At 40.3% G+C, this 19,008-nt stretch overlaps 1 protein-coding gene and 1 pseudogene across 1 annotated transcript in view; one reads left to right on the top strand and one right to left on the bottom strand.

Moving 5' to 3' along the window:
- Positions 1 to 19,008, top strand: part of PTDSS1 (phosphatidylserine synthase 1) — an 80,938-nt gene that overhangs the window by 50,638 nt on the left and 11,292 nt on the right. The window lies entirely within an intron of this gene.
- On the bottom strand, positions 13,034 to 13,738 carry LOC140500694 (methyltransferase-like protein 22 pseudogene; annotated as a pseudogene).

The raw sequence follows: 19,008 nt of genomic DNA, 5'->3' as shown, positions 1-19,008 counted from the left end.
ATTTCTCCTCTGTTTCCCTTGCCTTATTTCCTCTGCTATTTGTAAAGCCTCATGAGATAGCCATTTTGCTTTCTTGTCTCTTCTTTTTCTTTGAATTTTTTTTTTTTATTGCTGCCTCCTGTACAATACTGCAAACCTTGTCCATAGTCCTTTAGGCTGTCTGCCAGATCTAATCCCTTAACTCTATTCATCACTTCTACTTCTTATTCATAAGGGATGTTATTTAGGTCATACCTGTGTGGTCCAAGAGTTGTCCCTACTCTCTTCAATGAAGTCTGAGTTTTGTAATAGGAAGCTCATGATCTGAGCCACAACCAGCTCCTAGTCTTCTGTTAACTGACTGTATAGAGCTTCTCCACATTTGACTGCAAAGCATATAATCAGTCTGATTTTTATGTTGACCATTTGATGATGTCCATGTGTAGAGTTGCCTTTTAAGCTGTTGAAAAAGAGTGTTTGTTATGAACAACAAGTTAACTTAATAAAATTCTGTTAGTTTCTGCCCTGCTGCATTTTGTACTCCAAGGCTAAATTTGCCTGTTATTCCAGTTATCTTTTGATTTCCTTCTTTAGCATTCCAGTCTCCTAGGATGAATATGTCACATCCTTTTTTGGTGTTATTTCTAGATGTTGTTGATCTTCATAGAACTAAATAGCACTGGCCTCTTCAGCAACAGTGGTTGAAGCATAGACTTGTATTACTATGATGTTGAATGATTTGCCTGGGATTCGAACAGATACCATTTGGTCATTTTTGAAGTTATACTCCACTGTGCTTTTCTCACCCTTTTATAACTGAGAGCTATTCAGTTTCTTCTAAGGGATTCTTGCCCACTGTAGCATATATAGTGATCATCTGAATTAAATAAATTCAACTATATTCCTGTCCATTTAAGTTTATTGACACCCAAGGTGTCAATATTTAATCTTTTTATCTCTTGTTTGACCACATCCAGCTTACCTTGGTTCATAGATCTTACTTTCCAGGTTGCAGGTATCACACACACACAAAAAGGAGTTAATATTACATACAAGACATGAATGCATTGTATGGATCAGGCCCCAAGACTAAGCTGTGGATAGCTTTTTTTTTCTTTAAATAGAATTTTATTTTTTCCCACAGTCCCATATCAAGAAAATTTTTAGCATTCATTTTTACAAGATTTTGAGTTCTAAGCTTTTCTCCCTCCCCTCTCCTGAAAACAGTTTGATATAATTTATACATATGCTATCATGTAAAACATTTCCATATTTGTCATGGTTGTGGAAGAAGAAACAGATTAAAAGGGAAAAAACCACAAGAAAGAATAAAGTAAATGAAAACATATGCTTTGATCTGCATTCAGAATTCATCAGTTCTTTATCTGGATATGGATAACATTTTCATCGTGAATGCTTTGTACTTGTCTTGGATCATTATGTTGCTGAGAAAAGCTAGGTCAGTGATGTTGCTAATACTGAGTAAAATGTTTTTCTGGTTCTGCTCATTTCACTTTACATCAGTTTGTACAAGTCTTCCTGAAATGTGCTTGTTTATCATTTCTTATTGTGTAATGGCATTCCATTGCATTCCTATACCACAGCTTGTTCAGCCATTCCCCAGTTGATGGGCATCCCCTCAATTTCCAATATTTTGCCACCATGAGTATGGCTGCTATAAATGTTTTTGCACATGTAGGTCCATTTCCCTTTTTTATGATCTCTTCGGGATACAAATCTAGTAGTGATATTGTTGGATCAAAGGATATGCAGTTTGATTATCCCTTTGGCATAGTTCCAAATTGCTCTACAGAATGATTGGATCAGTTCACAACTCCATCAACAGTATGTTAGCATCCCAGTTTTCCCACATTCTCTCCAACATTTATCATTTTCTTTTTTTGCCGCATTAGCCAATCTGATTGGTATGAGGTGGTATCTCAGAGTTGTTATAATTTGCATTTCTCTAGTCGAAAGTGATTTAGAGCAGTCCGTATGCCTATAGATAGCTTTGAAAAGTGCCTGTTCATATTGACTTGTATTCCCATAAATTTGATTCAGTTCTCTATATATTTGAGAAATGAGGCCTTTATGAGGACTCTTGCTATAAAGATTGTTTACCTACTTTCTGCTTTTCTTCTAATCTGGGTTATATTGGTTTTGTTTGTACAAAAGCTTTTCAATTTAATATGATCAAAATGATTGGTTCTGCATTTCATGATGCTCTTTATCTCCTGTTTGGTCATGAATTCTTTCCCTCCTCAGATCTGACAGGTAGACTGTTCTTGCTCTTCTGATTTGATTGCTTCATTGTCTATGATACCTTTTAGCAAGATGTAGATTCCTTCTTTGACTCTTTTGATTTTGCTTTTACTTTGTTGGAGATTAGGATTGCCACCCCTACTGTTTTGTTTTGTTTTTTACTTCAACTGAAGCATAATAGTTTGTGCTCCAGCCCTTTACCTTTACTCTGTGTGTATCTTTCTGCTTCATATGTGTTTCTTATAAGCAGCATGTTGTAGGATTCTGGTTTTTGATCCGCTCTGCTCTCTGCTTCTGTTTTTTGGGAGAGTGCATCCCATTCACATTCCCAGTGATGATTATTACCTATATATTTCCCTCCATCCTCTTATTCCTCCTGATTGTACTCTCTTTTCACCCTTTTCCACATTACCAGTATTTTGCTTTTGAATGCTATCTCCCCTGATTTGCCCTCCCTTCTGTCAGTCCCTGCCCCACCCTCTTTACTTAATCTCCCCACCTCCTACTTCCCTGTCAAGTAAGATAGATTTCGCTATTCATCTGCATATTATTCCCTCTTTGAGCCAATGCTGATGGGAGTAAGGTTCAAACAATGCCCATTGCCCTGCTCCTCCCATCTTCCCCTCTTCTGTAATAGGTCTTTTCTTGCCTCTTTATGTGAGATAATTTACCCCATTCTTCCTTTTCCTTACTTCTGCACCCATTGCACTCCTCTTTCTCATCCCTTAATTTTTTTGTCATTCTCTCGAATACATCTACTCATACCCTCTATCTATTTATCTATCTATCTATCTATCTATCTATCTATCTATCTATCATCTATCTATCTATCTATATATTCCTTCTATCTGTACTGTTAGTGATAGTTTTTAATAGTTACAAATATTTTCGCTTGCAGGGATGTAAGAAGTTTAGCTCTATTGAATTCTTTGTTTTCTTTTCCCATTTTGCCAGTTTATGTTTCTCTTGGGTCTTGATTTTGGAGGTCAAATTTTTGGTTTATTTCTCATCTTCTCCTTATGAAGACTTGAAATCCTTCTATTTTGTTGAATCACTGTTTTTTCCCTCAATGTTAATATACTTTGATTTTGCCAGGTAAGTGATTCTTGGCTGTAGTTTCTCCTCCAGAATATTATGTTCTATGACCTTCTATCCTTTAACGTTGCAGCTGCCAAGTCCTGTCTTTTCCAGATTGTGACTCCCCAATATTTGAATTGTTTCTTTTTCCACTTGGAGTATTTTTTTCCCTGACCTGATAGTTCTGAAATTTGGCTTTAGGGCTTTTATTTTGGGATTCCTTTCTTGAGGTGATTGGTAGACTCTTTCAGTACCTATTTTGCCCTCAGAACATTACGACAGTTTCCTTGAATACTTGAAAGATGCTGTTCAGATCCTCCTTTTGATTATGGCTTTCAGGTATTACAGTGATTTTAGTATTGTCTTTCCTAGTAATATTTTCCAGGTCAGTTGTTTTTTTCATAAGGTATTTTACATTTTCTTCCATTTTTTTCATTCTTTTGAATTTGTTTGATTAATTCATGATGTCACATAGAGTAATTAGCTTCCACTTGCCCAATTCTAACTTTTAAGGTGTTGTTTTCCTCAATTAGCTTTTGTATTTTCTTTTTCATGTGGCCAATTGTACTCTTTAAGGAGTTGATTTTTTTCAGTGGATTTTTGTGTCTCCTTTTCCATTTGGCCAATTTTACTTTTTAAGCAGTTTTCCAGACTATTCAGTCTTTCTTCATAATTCTCTTGCATCACTCTCTTTTCTTTTCCATTTTTATCCTGCCTCCCTTACATGATTTTTAAGCTCCTTTTATAGAGCTCTTTCATGAGTTCTTTCTGGGCTTGCGATGACTTTCCTCGTTTTCTTTGGGGTTTTGCTCATAGATGTTTTGAAATTGTTGTCTTCTTTTTGAATTTGTCTTTGTCTTCCATTATCATAATAACTTTCTTTGGTCAGATTCTTTTTTTATTGTTTTTTGGTGGGGGTTGGGGAGATTACTTTTTCTTTAATTTTGTTCTCTCCTCCCAGGGTAGAAGGGACTCTATCTCAGGCTTCTTGTGCCAGTGACTGCAAGCCCTGGCTGTTTACCTGGTGCTGTGCTGATATTGCCCTGAGGCCCATGGGGGACCCTCATGTCTAGTGCTGTATTGAGGGTGTGTGATGGGGAGTGGCTGGCACTACTGGAGGCTGTAAGGGTCTGGCAGCTTACCTGGTGCTGAGCTGGGTTTGGGTGGTAGTCTCTGGCTTGTGCTGAGGTCAAGTTGGGTTTTTCTGTATTTCTCCAGGGTTATACTAAAGCACGTGGAGATCTAGTCCCTGGAAGATACCTGTTTGCCCTGGGCTGTGCTGAAGTATGTGAAGGTCCAGCCACTGGAGTCTGCCAGTTCCAGTTCCCCTGGCTGTACTATGGAGGGGGTGGGGAATGGCGCAGAGTGCCTGCTGTTGACATTTTCTTACTCCTCCAGGGTGGGGCTCAGGATCTCCCACTGGTTTGCTGTGGTGGGGCTTGTGCTGACTTGCTGGGGCACTTTCTGTCCTGGAATGCCCTCTCCTTTTACCTGAGTGAAATGGACCTTTCTTGCCAGTCCTCCAAGTCTCCCAGGCTAAAAGACCACTCCACCCCATCTTCTCATTGGCTCTGATGTTCCAGAATTTGTTCTGTGGCACTATTTTATGGATGCTTAGTTGTTTGGAGGTGAATATGGGAGAGCTACAGCAATTTACTTTTTACTCTACCAGCTTGGCTCCCAGAAGTCCCTGTGCAATACTGATCTTTACAGCATCAGACTTTCCTTTCGTCACCAGATATATCCATAGCTGAGCTCCCTTTTGGCTTTGGCCTAGCCACTTTCCTCTTTCTGGAGCTATTTGTAGTTGTTCTCCACTTTTCCCCAGTAGTGTATTGAGCACCTTCCAGCCTGAAGGACTCATCTTCCAGTGTCATCTTTTTTATCATTTTAGTACTATCCACAGGGTTTTCTTGGCAAACACACTGGAGTAGTTTGTCATTTCCTTCTCCAGTGGGTCACTTTTTGTCAGAATTCTCCACCATGACTTATCTGTCTTATGTAACCCTATATAGCATAGCTCATATTTTACTAAATTACACAAGTCCCTTTGTTGTGATAGTAGCATGATCCAGGGTGGTATCCCAGGTGAGGAAGCTCTTTTTACTTATGCTGATCAGTACCTTCTCAGAAATACATAGTCTTAGAATGTTGCTTTGATTACTTTAAGGTTAAATGAGTCACAAAGCCAGCATGTGTCAGAGGCAAAACTTGAAGCGAGGTCTTTCTGTCACCAAGGACAATTCTTTCCAATAAGCTATGCTTAGATTTTACCTGGGATCCTGTATGTCTCAGATATCATCTCCATTTTACAGATCAGAACATTTGAAGTTAGCTCATGTTCATCCAACTAGTGAGTTCCAGTAGCATGGATTTCACAGGTCAATCAGAATGTCAAAGTTTCCCTTCTGATACAATACAGTAACCTTTGTCCATTCCCTTTCTTCTTACCCTCTAGCATTTGACATCGTTGCCTTTTCTTCCCTTCCTGAAACACTCCTCTTTCATTCTTGGATTCTGGGATATGACATTATTTATGTTCTTTACCTACTTTTCCTAGGAAGCTGGGTAGCTCAGTGTATAGAGCGCTGGGCCTGGAGTCAGAAAGACCTGAGTTCAGATCTAGCTTCAGATATTTGCTGTCTGTGTGATCTTAGGCTTGCCTCAGTTTTCTCAACTCTAAAATGGGGATGATAATAGCATGTACCTCACAGAGTTGTTATGAGGATCAAATGAGATAATATTTGTAAAGCACTTAGCACAGTACCTGGCACACCAGTAGTGCTATCTGAATACTTATTCTCATCACTTGTCCTGCTTCCACACTGCTTCACTGACTACCAGTTCTCCTTCCATCCTCAGAATCTGGGTGTTCCCTAAGAGTCCACCAATCCTTTTCTCTTTTTCTCCTTACTTTCTGTCATAGATGTCATGCATTCTTGCTGCCTCAACCATCACTTCTGTTCTTTGACTTCCAGATTTGCCAATCTGGCCCCAGTCTCTTCGTCTAGATAAAATCCCATATTTCCAGCTCTCTTTAATGACCTGTTAATGACATGTCCCACTGTCAACTCAAACTCATTGTCCGTAAAGACTGAATTGATCTTCTTTCCCCCAAACTAACTCCTCCTTTTGAGTTATTGTTTCTATTGATGACAACATCTTTCTTTCAGACTGAGATTTGAAACCTCAAGTCTCCTCTATGAAGCCCTTCTTGGTCAACTAGAGTGATCTTTTCCTCCTCTGACCTCCAGTACAATCATTATTTAGCTGTTCCATTCATGTATCTACACTACACTTTAATCCTATTACTAGATTACAAGCTTCTTGAAAGTATAGTACTGTCTTATGCATCTTTATATGGATAGTCTTGAGAGCTTATCAAAAATTACATCACAATTTGGTTGCCCGGAGAAATTCATCAGTATTGTACATCAGTTTCATGATGGCATACTTACCTGGGTTCTGGATAGTGGACAATCCTCTCATGCCTTCCCAGTCACCAATAGAGTGAAACAGGGCTGTGTGCTTGCTCCCATGCTTTTAGCATGATGTTTTCAGCCATGTTGTCAAATGCTTTCAGTGAGCATGAACATGGCATCAAGGTCAGCTGCTGTACTGATGGTAAATTCTTCAGTTTGGAAAAGCTACAAGCCAAGACCAAAGTGGAGGGAGTGTTGGTGCATGATATTCTATTTGCAGATGATTGTACACTCAGTGCAGCCTCTGAAGCTGAGGTGCAACAAAGTATGGATCAGTTCTCTGCTGCTTATGCAGATTTTGGGCTAACAGTTAACACCAAGAAAACAAAGGTGCTCCATCAGCCATCACCACACCATCCATACATGGAACCAAGGATTACAACAAATGGAGAAGTTTTGAACGCTGTGGATATGTTCATTTACCTTGGTAGTGTACTTTCCAGGGATGTACACATTGACAATGAGATTGACACATGCATTGCCAGAGCTAACTCAGTGTTTGGGAGACTCTGAAGAAAAGTTTGGGAGAGATGAGGTACTAGATTGATTCCCAAACTGAAAGTCTACAGAGCCGTTGTGCTGACCTCATTGTTGTATGCCTGCAAAACATCAATAGTCTACCAGCGCCATGCCAGGAAACTGATTTGCTTCCATTTGAACTGTCTTAGAAAGATTCTGGAGATCACCTGGCAGGATAAGATACTAGACCCTGAAGTCCTTACTCAAACTAAATTGCCAAGCATTCAAACTGTGCTTCAGAGAGCACAATTCTGGAGGGTTGGCCATGTTGTTCAAATGCAAAACATGCACTTGGCCAAAAGACTACTTTTTGGAGAACTCCCGTGGGACTGTGATCACAAGGTGGTCAGAAGAGGTGATATAAGGACATTCCCAAGGTCTCTCTCAAGAACTTTGGAATTGATTGTGTGACATGGAAGATTGGCACAGGACCACTCAGCATGGCGTGCCCACATCAGAGAAAGTGCTGTGTTCTATGAGCAAAGCTGAATTGAAACAGCACAAAAGAAACATAAGATGTGCAAATTTAGAGTATCTGTCTCAAATGTTCACACAAATGGTCTGTGTCCAGTCTGTGGTAGAGCATTCCAAGCTCATATTCATCTGATCAGCCATAGTTGGATGCATTGAAACTTGACTTTATCATAGTGATATCATTTTGGTCCTCTTTGAGAACAAAGGATAACAACCAATCAACCAATCAATGTGGATAAAGCACCTACCACAGTGCTTTGCAAATAGTAAACATTCCAGAAGTAATTATTGACTAGTACCATAAAATCTTAGACTTAGACCTGGAAGGAACCTGAGAGGTCTAATTGGGAATCATTGTATAGTCCAAGCCCCTCATTTTACCAGTGAAAAAACGGATCCAGAGAAGTTCAGGGATTGCCCAAGGCTACCCAGGAAATAAATGGCAGAGATGAAATTCAGACCTGGGGACTCTTAATTCTAAATCTAGCACCATTTTTACAAAACTGCAGTAAACTCATTTAGTGTACAGGAGAAAGTTTTGCCTTCAGGGTGAAAGCTACTGCTCTGTACTTGTGCTGGTTTTGTTAGAGTAGTTTAATGAAAGGTAAAATGTGCCATCTGTACTTAATTCTTTTCTGTTACCATCCTTTCTTGTTTTCCTCACCTGGGAAACATCCCAGCCTTTTTTCCTAACTTCTTCCTTGTTAGCCTTAAAAGAAGACACCAGGAATAATGCCTGAACTATAGAAGGACTCAAACAAGGAGTGGAATAAGTTGTGAGTCCCAGAGCCTTGTTCCCATAGGTAACCCAAACCCTTGGGCTTTTGGGCTATTTCTGGGCTCCAGGCTGCTGTTTCCAGGGACTTCTGTAATCTAACACACACTCTATGGTTGCTGGTTTGTCCAACTCCTTCCTTAAATTGACTCTGGAGTTGGCTTCCATAGCTACTTGAGTTTCTCAGTAGGTGGACCAGTCGGTCATAACTGTCTGAGCTAGAAGAGATGTTGGGCCTTAGGATTTCAGACCACATAGAACCCAGGGCTGAGAAAAGCCTCCTTGTTTTACAGATGGGTCAACTGAGGGCCCAGAGCCAGTCAATACAGAATCTAGGTCTCTTGGCTCTTAATTCAAGTGTGGGAAATTGGTCTGGGATAGGGTTCAAAGCCCTGGCTTTGGAGTTAGAGACCTAGGGTTGAATTCCAACTCCATTCCTAAATACCTGAGACCTTGGGCAATTCTTTCCCTCTCCAATTAGGTTTTCTTAAGTGAGGCTGATGACTGCAGAGCCCTCCCTCACTTAAATTGAATTCACTTGCCTGTCATGGCATTATCTCCCTGAAGTCAGGGTCCTCTTAGAAAACAAAGGACAAACAGCAACATCTGTGGGTAGAGAAGGAACTACCCACTAGAGTCTTCCATTCATTCTTCCTTTCTTTCTCCCTCTCTGTTTCTCTCTTTCTTTGTCTCTTTCTTTCTGTCTTCTCTCTCTACATAATTATCATACCCTTACCTGTGGATGCTCTGCCCAAAGGGAATGTAAATTTTAATCTCTGAAATTTTTTCTTGTTTTGGTATTTTCCTCTTAACGACCAGCCTTAACCCCAAAACATTCTGATCCCAAACCAAGCACTACTTCCTCACTGTTTGGTCCCTGATTGGCTCAGAATGAAGGTAATTAACAATTGTTTTTACCAGAAACCCTGAGGTTCTTCCCCTTCCAGGTCTTTTATTTTTTTAAATCTTCATTTATTTTTAGTTTTCAGCATTCATTTTCACAAAATTTTGAGTTCCAAATTTTCTCCCCACCCCATAACACTGTGCATTTTAATTACCCCTTCTCTCAATATGCCTTCCTTTCTGTCACACCCCTCCCTTCCCTTCTCCCCATCTTCTCTCTTTTCTTGTAGGGTACGATAGATTTCTATACCCCATTACCTATATTTCTTATTTCCCAGTTGTATGCAAAAACAATTCTCAACATTCGTTCCTAATACTTTGAATTCCAACTTCTCTCCCTTCCCTCCTTCCCCACTGAGAAGACAAGCAGTTCAATATAGGCTATATATGTGTAGTTTTGCAAGACTTCCTCAGTAATCATGTCGTATAAGACTAACTATGTTCCTTCCATCCTATCTTGCCCCCCATTTATGCTATTCTCTCATTTGACCTTGTCCCTCCCCAAAAGTGTTTACTTCTAATTACTCCCTTCTCCCATTTGCCTTCCCTTCTATCATCCCCCTCGCCCCACTTGTCCCTTTCTCCCTTACTTTACTGTAGTGTAAGATAGATTTTCGTACCAAATTGAATTAAGTATGTTATTCCCTCCTTAAGCCAAATGTGAAGAGAGTAAGCTCCACTTTTTACCTCTTACCTCCTCCTTTTTCTCCTCCATTGAAAAAGCTTTTTCTTGCCTCTTTTATATGTGATAATTTGCCCCATTCCATTTCTCCCTTTCTCTTCCCAATATATTCCTCTGTCACTCCTTAATTTTATTTTTTTTAGATATCATTCCTTCTTATTCAACTCAATCTGTGCTCTCTGTCTGTGTGTGTGTGTGTGTGTGTGTGTGTGTGTGTGTGTGTGTGTGTGTGTGTGTGTGTGTGTAATCCTTCCAACTACCCAAATACTGAGAAAAGTCTCAAGAGCTACAAATATTATCTTTCTATGTAGGAATGTAAACAGTTCAACCTTAAAAAGTCCTTTATGATTTCTCTTTCCTGTTTACCTTTTCATGCTTCTCTTGATTCTTGTGTTTGAAAGTCAGATTTTCTATTCACTTCTGGTCTTTTCATCAAGAGTGCTTGAAAGTCCTCTATATCCTCGAATGACCATTTTTCCCCCTGAAGTATTATACTCATTTTTGCTGGGTAGGTGATTCTTGGTTTTAATCCCAGTTCCTTTGACTTCTGAAATATCCTATTCTAAGCCCTTCGATCCCTTAATGTAGAAACTACCAGATCCTATGTTATCCTGATTGTATTTCCACAATACTCAAATTATTTATTTCTAACTGCTTGCAATATTTCTCCTTGACCTGGGAACTCTGAAATTTTGCTACAATACTCCTAGGAGTTTCTCTTTTTGGATCTCTTTCAGGAGATGATCAGTGAATTCTTTCAATATTTATTTTGCCCTCTTGTTCTGGAAGATCAGGTCAATTTTCCTTGATAATTTCATGAAAGATGATGTCTAGGCTCTTTTTTTGATCATGGCTTTCAGGTAGTCCCATAATTTTTAAATTGCCTCTCTTAGATCTATTTTCCAGGTCAGTTGTTCTTCCAGTGAGACATTTCACATTATCTTCCATTTTTTCATTCTTTTGGTTTTGTTTTGTAATTTCTTGGTTTCTCATAAAGTCATTAGCTTTCATCTGCTCCATTCTCATTTTTAAAAAAATGTTTTCTCCAGTGAGCTTTTGAACCTCCTGTGGCTAATTCTGCTTTTGAAAGCATTCTTCTCCTCATTGGCTTTTTGAACCTCTTTTGCCAATTGAGTTAGCCTATTTTTAAAGGTATTATTTTCTTCTACACTTTTTGGGTCTCCTTTAGCAAGCTGTTGACTTGCTTTTCCTTATTTTCTTGCATTGCTCTCATTTCTCTCCCCTATTTTTCCTCCACCTCTTTTACTTGATTTTCAAAATCCTTTTGAGGTCTTCCATAGCCTGAGACCATTACATATTTATTTTGGAGGCCTCTGATGGTAAGCATTGTTCTTTCTCATCTGAAAGGATGGAAGAAAATACTTGTTCACCAAGAAAGTAACTTTCTATGGTCTTATTTTTTTCCCCTTTTTTGGGCATTTTCCCAGCCAGTTATTTGACTTTTCAGTCCTTTGTCAAGAGGAAGGTATACTCTGGGAACCTGTAAGTTCTCAGTTCCTCTAAGGTGGCACAATCAAGGGAGAGGAGTTTACTCCTCTCCTGGTGTGCGCACTGGTCTGGGAGCAACCAAAACCTTTTCTGCCCAGAATCTGGAAGTAGAATTCCCTCTCCACAACCTTCTCCAGGTCTGCCTCACCAGTGCTCCTCCTCACTCTAATCACCATTTTTCCTTTTTGATAATCACCATAATATGCTAGTATGATTAGCACGGATTCTTAGATTAGGCAGTCTTTAGCTTTCTTAATGGATTATATTCCAAAAGTTTGTAAACTGTTTGGAATGTAGAATATATTTTTCCATAGAAACAATGCTGTTCAGAGTGGTTAGATTCCCAAGCCACTAGCCTCTCTTCCCATTGACTGGGAATCCAGGCGTATAGTCTGAGTGGGGGAATTTACCCCAGAGACAAAAAACACGGAAAGGATCGTTGCTCACCAATGAGGGTTTTTGTTACCAAATATGGAGCTTAAGGGAAGAAAGCTGATGTGGCATTAAGGGGGTGGTGAAGAGGAAGGGTACACCAGGTCCCGTGACTGGAACTTTGTAGTTCTCCTCCATCCTGCAGCATTTTATTTGCCTAAGGAGGATACTTAGCTATTTTAGCTTTGGCAGGAAGGGTAGGGGTTTGGGGAAATTCATGCCTGAAGGGTCTTCACTTAACCTCATTTCACTCATGACCTTTGAACAAGTTGGCTCCAAAAGAGAAGAAAAGGATGCCTTTTCATCCCCTACCTTGTTCCTTTGCACCCCTTCTGAAGTTAACCTTTTATTTATTTTATATAAAAGTCGATGCGCTTTGTATGTGTTTTGTATGGGGAAGTAGTATGGCATAATGAATAGACTTGGAAGTCATTGGGGTCTGAGTTTCATCCCTGCCTCTGCCATGTATTCTGGGCAGTATGACCCTGGGCAAGGCACTTAATAACCCTCAGGAGTCTAGGCCAGGCTTTAAGAGCAGGTACCAGTCTCCAGTGGTAGATGGAGTCTTCTCATTGGGAATTACTTCTACCAGTGAAGTTACAGGCCCAGGCTTCCCAAAACTTTTAGTATTCAAATGGTTCTGTAGCCCCATTGATTTTGTTGTTCTCTACAAAGATGCGATTGTAAACTAACACTATCTGGCTATCCTGTACTACCTTTGTCTGTTACCTGTATATACTTTATGTGTATGTGTTGTTTGTTCAGATAAGATGTAAACTTCTTGATGGAAGGGCCTTTCTTTTTTTTCTTCATATGTCCAGTGTCTAGCACATAGTAAATTTTTTTGGGTAGCTTTTCATGTTATTAAAAATACAGTTTAGAAAGAACCTGTAGTAAACCAATTTAGGGGAATATTTTCAGCCTACTTCACATGAGAGATCAGCTTATTGGTGCAGCAACAATCTTTTGGAGGTCCAGCTGCTTTATATGTTCATAAACAAGGAACTGGGGGGAAAATAGTTTCAACTGATTCTATAATAAACTTCATTTTGCCATCTCTGAGTTTCTCTAGATCATTTTGAGGAAATCGAAAATGATTGTAAGCTTCACATGTAATGTCCAAAGGTCTAAGTGTGAAGTTTAGTCTTTTCTCTGTTGACAAGTAGATTTTACAAGTATTTTTCAAATTGTAATTTTGTAGAATGTTTTAAATCAAGCATCTGTGAGGTCATCATCATAAAAAACGTCAGCTGCCATTATGATGGTAGTATGAGCATATAAGTAAGAAATTTCTTCTTCTGACCAACTGAAAGGAACTTGACAGTCAGTGCATAAGTCATCTTTCAGCCAATCCAGTTCTTTAGCCTTAATTACAACTCCTTCTGTTGCAGTCAGGTTCCTGTTTAGGGCAACATTCCATTCACACATAGGCAGGAGATCTTCACCCACATCTGTGCAGTAAGCAGTCTGAGCAACTGTTGCTGTGATGCTGCTGGCAATCGTGGTGCCAGCCCTAAGTTCAGGCACAGGACAACTTTGGAACAGGTCATATCAGAACAGGTTGTAGTCAGCTAGGAGGAGAGCTCCTCACCACGCCTGTCTGCCAACATCTTCCAGAGCGGGGACCATGGTGTGCAATGTTTGGACCACATTGTAGTGGATGTTCTCTCACTCTTCTTCATTGACATTTTCTGCTCCCTGGGTTAGAATTTTAGGGTGTGTTTTTTATCTTAATGGCTCTTTTTGCTTTATCTCAGAGAAAACCTGGGGTCCTATTACCATGTCCACATCACCATCATTATCTAATAGACCTTCTGTTCTCATACAGGGGCAAGTTTGAGTTTCATTATTGTTCAGAAAATCTATACCATTGCTATTCTTGCCACAGGATTCCTGAATACTTCTGTCATCATGTGCAGTATTTTCTATTTGGGTGTCTTTTTGTTTTTCACTTTTAACGAGTATCTTTCCAAGAATCTCTGTTCCACAGAAGTTTGAATTGTGACAGAAAAACAGGTTGGCCAGCAGCATTCAGACACACCATGTGGTGTCTTTTGTTTGGAATATTTAGATGCACATCAGACAGCCCATTATCACTCTTAAATGTAATTTCTTCCATAACTTCCTCCTCTTCTGGATCTTCTGGATCATTCAGTGTTGCTATTAGTTTGTGTAAGAGCATCTAGCTGCTGGGGCAAGGCTAAGTCCTAGAGGACCTACCAACCATCCAGCCTACTCGCCAGGAGAAGCCTGAACCACCTCCTTCCCCACCACCATGTTCAGCATGAAGCCACAACATTCCTCCTCTTTCCTCCCCTCCGGCCTGTAAATTTTTTTAAATAAATATTTAATTGATGAATTTTTATAGCTTGCAAAATCACCTTCCTCCCAACAAGGAAAAAGGTGATATTAGTAGGAGTATTCCCATTTTAGGGATATGGATACTATGAGAATGAAAATGATTTGATGGTGGTCATGGAACTGTGAAATCCTGCTGTCTCTGGATTTGGAGGCCAAGGATCGAGATTTAAATCCCAGCTATGCCATTTGCAATCTTGATGACCTTGAATAAGTTTTTATCTCTTTTTGAGTCTCATTTTATTCATCTGTGAAATGAGGAGGAGGTTGAACTAGATGACTTGAGGCCCATTCCAAGTCTAAATAGTAGGATTCTTCAAACTCCTTAAACCAGGACTTTAACCAAAGTTGTATAAATATAATTTAAGTGCTAAGTACTTTTCCTGGTTCTATCAATCATTAAACACTTATTAAGCACCTACTGTGTGCTAGACACTGTACTAAGTTCTGTGAGTACAAAGAAAGGTTTAAAAAAGTCTATTCTTGGGGGCGGAGCCAAGACGGCGGAGTAGAAACACACAAACACGCTAGCTCCGAACCCACAGCCCATGAAATATCTGTAGTAAAGAGCTGCCAATAAATTCGGGAACAGGAGAAGCCACATAACAGCGGAGCGGATAAGGTTTCTGTTCCAGAGGGACCTGCAAACCTCTCGCAAAAGGTCCGTCGCGCTGCGGACGCGGAGCCCAGCCCAGCCCTGCCCCGGCCCTGGCACCGAGAGGAGCAGATCCAAGCGGACTTCAGGGATGGGATCTCCAGCAGCCGCGCGGGTCCCTCCACCCACAGGTGATGGGGGTCGGTGAGACGGTCTCTTTGGTGAGTCGAGAGGGGAGTGGGGTGCCCCCATACTCAGGCCCCGTTGGGAGGCAGCAGCAGAGGCGGGAGCATACAAGGGCTCCCCAGGCAGGCAGGAGCCTGGATCCATTGTTGAAGGTCTCTGCATCAACCCCCTGAGGGAACTGAGCCTGTGAGGCGGCCCTGCCCCCACCTGAGCACCTGAACTTAATCTCACACTGAATAGCAGCCCTGCCCCCGCCCAAAGCACTGAGGCTGGGAAGCAGCATTTGATTCTCAGACCCCAAATGCTGGCTGGGAGGATCAGGAGGCGAGGTGGGTGTGAGGAGAATATTCAGAGCTCAAGTCACTGTCTGGGAAAATGCCCAGAAAAGGGAGAAAAACCAAGACTATAGAGGGTTACTTTCTTGGTGAGCAGGTTTCTCCTCCCCTCTCTTCTGATGAGGAAGAGCGGTGCTCACCATCAGGGGAAGACACGGAAGTCAGTGCTTCTACATCCCAGCCCACTCAATGGGATCAGTTCTGGGAAAAGGTCATAAAGAGCTCAAAAAATTTTCAAACTTATGTTAGAGAGGTGGAGGAAAAACTTGGAAGAGCAATAAAAGACTTGCAAGCAAAGTATGAACAACAGATCAGCACCCTGCTAAAGGAGACCCAAAAAAATGCTGAAGAAAATAACACCCTGAAAAATAGGCTAACTCAATTGGCAAAGGAGGTTCAAGAAGCCAATGAGGAGAAGAATGCTTTCAAAAGCAGAATTAGCCAAATGGAAAAGGAGATTCAAAAGCTCACTGAAGAAACTAGTTCTTTCAAAATTAGAATGAAACAGATGGAGGCTAATGACTTTATGAGAAACCAAGAAATCACAAAACAAAACCAAAAATGGAAGATAATGTGAAATATCTCATTGGAAAAACAACTGACCTGGAAAATAGATCCAGGAGAGACAATTTAAAAATTATGGGCCTACCTGAAAGCCATGATCAAAAAAAGAGCCTAGACATTATCTTTCATGAAATTATCAAGGAAAACTGCCCTGATATTCTAGAACCAGAGGGCAAAATAAATATTGAAAGAATCTACCAATCACCACCTGAAAAAGATCCAAAAAGAGAAACTCCTAGGAATATTGTGGCCAAATTCCAGAGTTCCCAGGTCAAGGAGAAAATATTGCAAGCAGCTAGAAAGAAACAATTCAAGTACTGTGGAAATACAATCAGGATAACACAAGATCTAGCAGCTTCTACATTAAGGGATCGAAGGGCATGGAATAGGATATTCCAGAAGTCAAAGGAGTTAGGACTAAAACCAAGAATCACCTACCCAGCAAAACTGAGTATAATACTTCAGGGGAAAAATTGGCCTTTCAATGAAATAGAGGACTTTCAAGCATTCTTGATGAAAAGACCAGAGCTAAAAAGAAAATTTGACTTTCAAACACAAGAATGAAGAGAAGCATGAAAAGGTAAACAGCAAAGAGAAGTCATAAGGGACTTATAAAAACTGAACTGTTTACATCCCTACATGGAAAGACAATATTAGTAACTCTTGAAACTATTCAGTATCTGGGTACTTGGTGGGATTACACACACACACATGCACAGGCACATACTCATAGAGACAGAGTGAATTGAATAGGATGGGATCATATCTTAAAAAAAAATGAAATCAAGCAGTGAGAGAGAAATATATGGGAGGAGAAAGGGAGAAATGTAATGGGGCAAATTATCTCTCATAAAAGAGGCAAGCAAAAGATTTTTTTAGTTTGGGGAAAAAGAGGGGAGGTGAGAGAAAAACATGAAGTTTACTCTCATCACATTCCACTAAAGGAAGGAATAAAATGCACATTCATTTTGGTATGAAAACCTATCTTACAATACAGGAAGGTGGGGGACAAGGGGATAAACAGGGTGGGGGGGACGATGGAAGGGAGGGCATGGGGAGGAGGGTACAATTTGAGGTCGTCACTCACAGGGAGGGACAGGATCAAAAGAGAGAATATAAGTAATTGGAAGCAGGATAGGATGGAGGGAAATATCGTTAGTCTTATACAACACTACTACTATGGAAGTCATTTGCAAAACTACACAGATTTGGCCTATATTGAATTGCTTGCCTTCCAAAGGGAGGGGGAAGGGAGGGAGGGAGGAAAAGAAGTTGGAACTCAAAGTTTTAGGAATAACTGTCAAGTACTGTTCTTGCCGCTAGGAAATAAGAAATACAGGTGAAGGGGTATAGAAAGTTATTTGGCCCAACAGGACAGAGGAGAGGATGGAGACAAGGGCAGAGAGGAACGATGGAGGAGAGAGCGGAGTGGTGATGGGGGCAATTGGAATGCTCGGTGTTTTGGGGTGGGGGGAGGGGACAAGGGGGGAGAAAATTTGGAGCCCAAAAATTCTGTGAAAATGAATGTTAAAAGTGAAATTAATTAATTAATTAATTTTTTAAAAAAGTCTGTTCTTGAAGATCTCATTATCTAATAGGGGAGAGAAGATAAAAATAACTGTACAGACCAGCTGCATGCACAAGAAATTGGAGATAATCAACGGATAGAAGGCATCATAATTAATAGGGATTAAAAAAGGCTTCCTGTAAAAGGTAGGGTTTTAGCTGGAACTTGAAAGAATCCAGAGAAGTCAGGAGGTAGAAATGAGGAAGGAGAACATTTCATACATGGGGGACAGTCAGTGAAAATGTCCAGTTAGGAGATGAGATGTCTTGTTTGAGGAATAGCAAGGCCAGTGTCATTGAACTGAAGATTACATATTGAGGAATATAATATAAGAGAACTGGAAGGGGATGAGGTAACAGATTGTGAAGGACTTTGAATGCCAAACAGGATTTTATATTTGATCCTGGAGGTGGTAGGGAGCTACTGGAGTTGATTGAGTGAGGATTGGCATGGATGACCACTTTGGTAGCTTAGTGGAGGGTGGACTGGAGTGGGGAAAGACCCACTAGCAGGGCAGTGAGGTCCTATACCAGAGTTGTGGCAGTGTCAGAGAGAAGGGAGCAGAGGAAAGAGATGTTATCAAGGTAAAATCGACAGTCCTGGAAAACAGACTGAATATAAAGAGTGAGAGAGAGTGAGGTGACACCTAGGCTGGGAGCCTAGGAGACTGGCCCAATAGTGATACCCTCAGCAGTAATAGTGAAGGGTGGAGTGGGAGAAAGACAATCAGTTCAGTTTTAGATATCTCAGGATTAAAATATCTGTGAGACATCCAGTTCAGGATGTCTAATAGACGATTTGATGGCTTGCACTTCTCTCATTGATTTCCCCCCTATGCCCCTATGTCCCGTATTCTCAAAAAAATCTTCACTTGATTTATCCATCCCTATTAACTATTTTCATGTGCTTTTTGTGGCTTAACTCCTTGAAAAGGTCATCTATAATAGGCACTGCCTCTTCTTCTCCTGTCCCTCTCTTCTTAACCTTCAACAGTCTGGCTTTTAACCTCATTGAAATGAAATTCCACTCTTCAAAGTTAAACATTATATTAGCTCCTTGAGAACAGACCATCTTAATTTTTCTATTTGTATACTCAGTACTTAACACAGTGCTATGCACATAAGTGTTTAATGAATACTTCATTCCTTTGAATCCACATTCATATTAATGAAACACAAAGTGCCTTTTTTTTTTAAATGATCAAACCCACCATAATGATTCTTTTGTAGAGAGGCAAAATAAAGATATTTAAAGGAATTGGGTCTGTTTAGTCTGGAGATATGGGAGAATGTAATAACTGTTTTGAAAT

The sequence above is a fragment of the Notamacropus eugenii genome, chromosome 4 (assembly GCF_028372415.1).
Source record: "Notamacropus eugenii isolate mMacEug1 chromosome 4, mMacEug1.pri_v2, whole genome shotgun sequence".
Classification (NCBI taxonomy): Eukaryota; Metazoa; Chordata; class Mammalia; order Diprotodontia; family Macropodidae; genus Notamacropus; species Notamacropus eugenii.
This window is presented reverse-complemented; position numbering and strand designations above follow the sequence as displayed.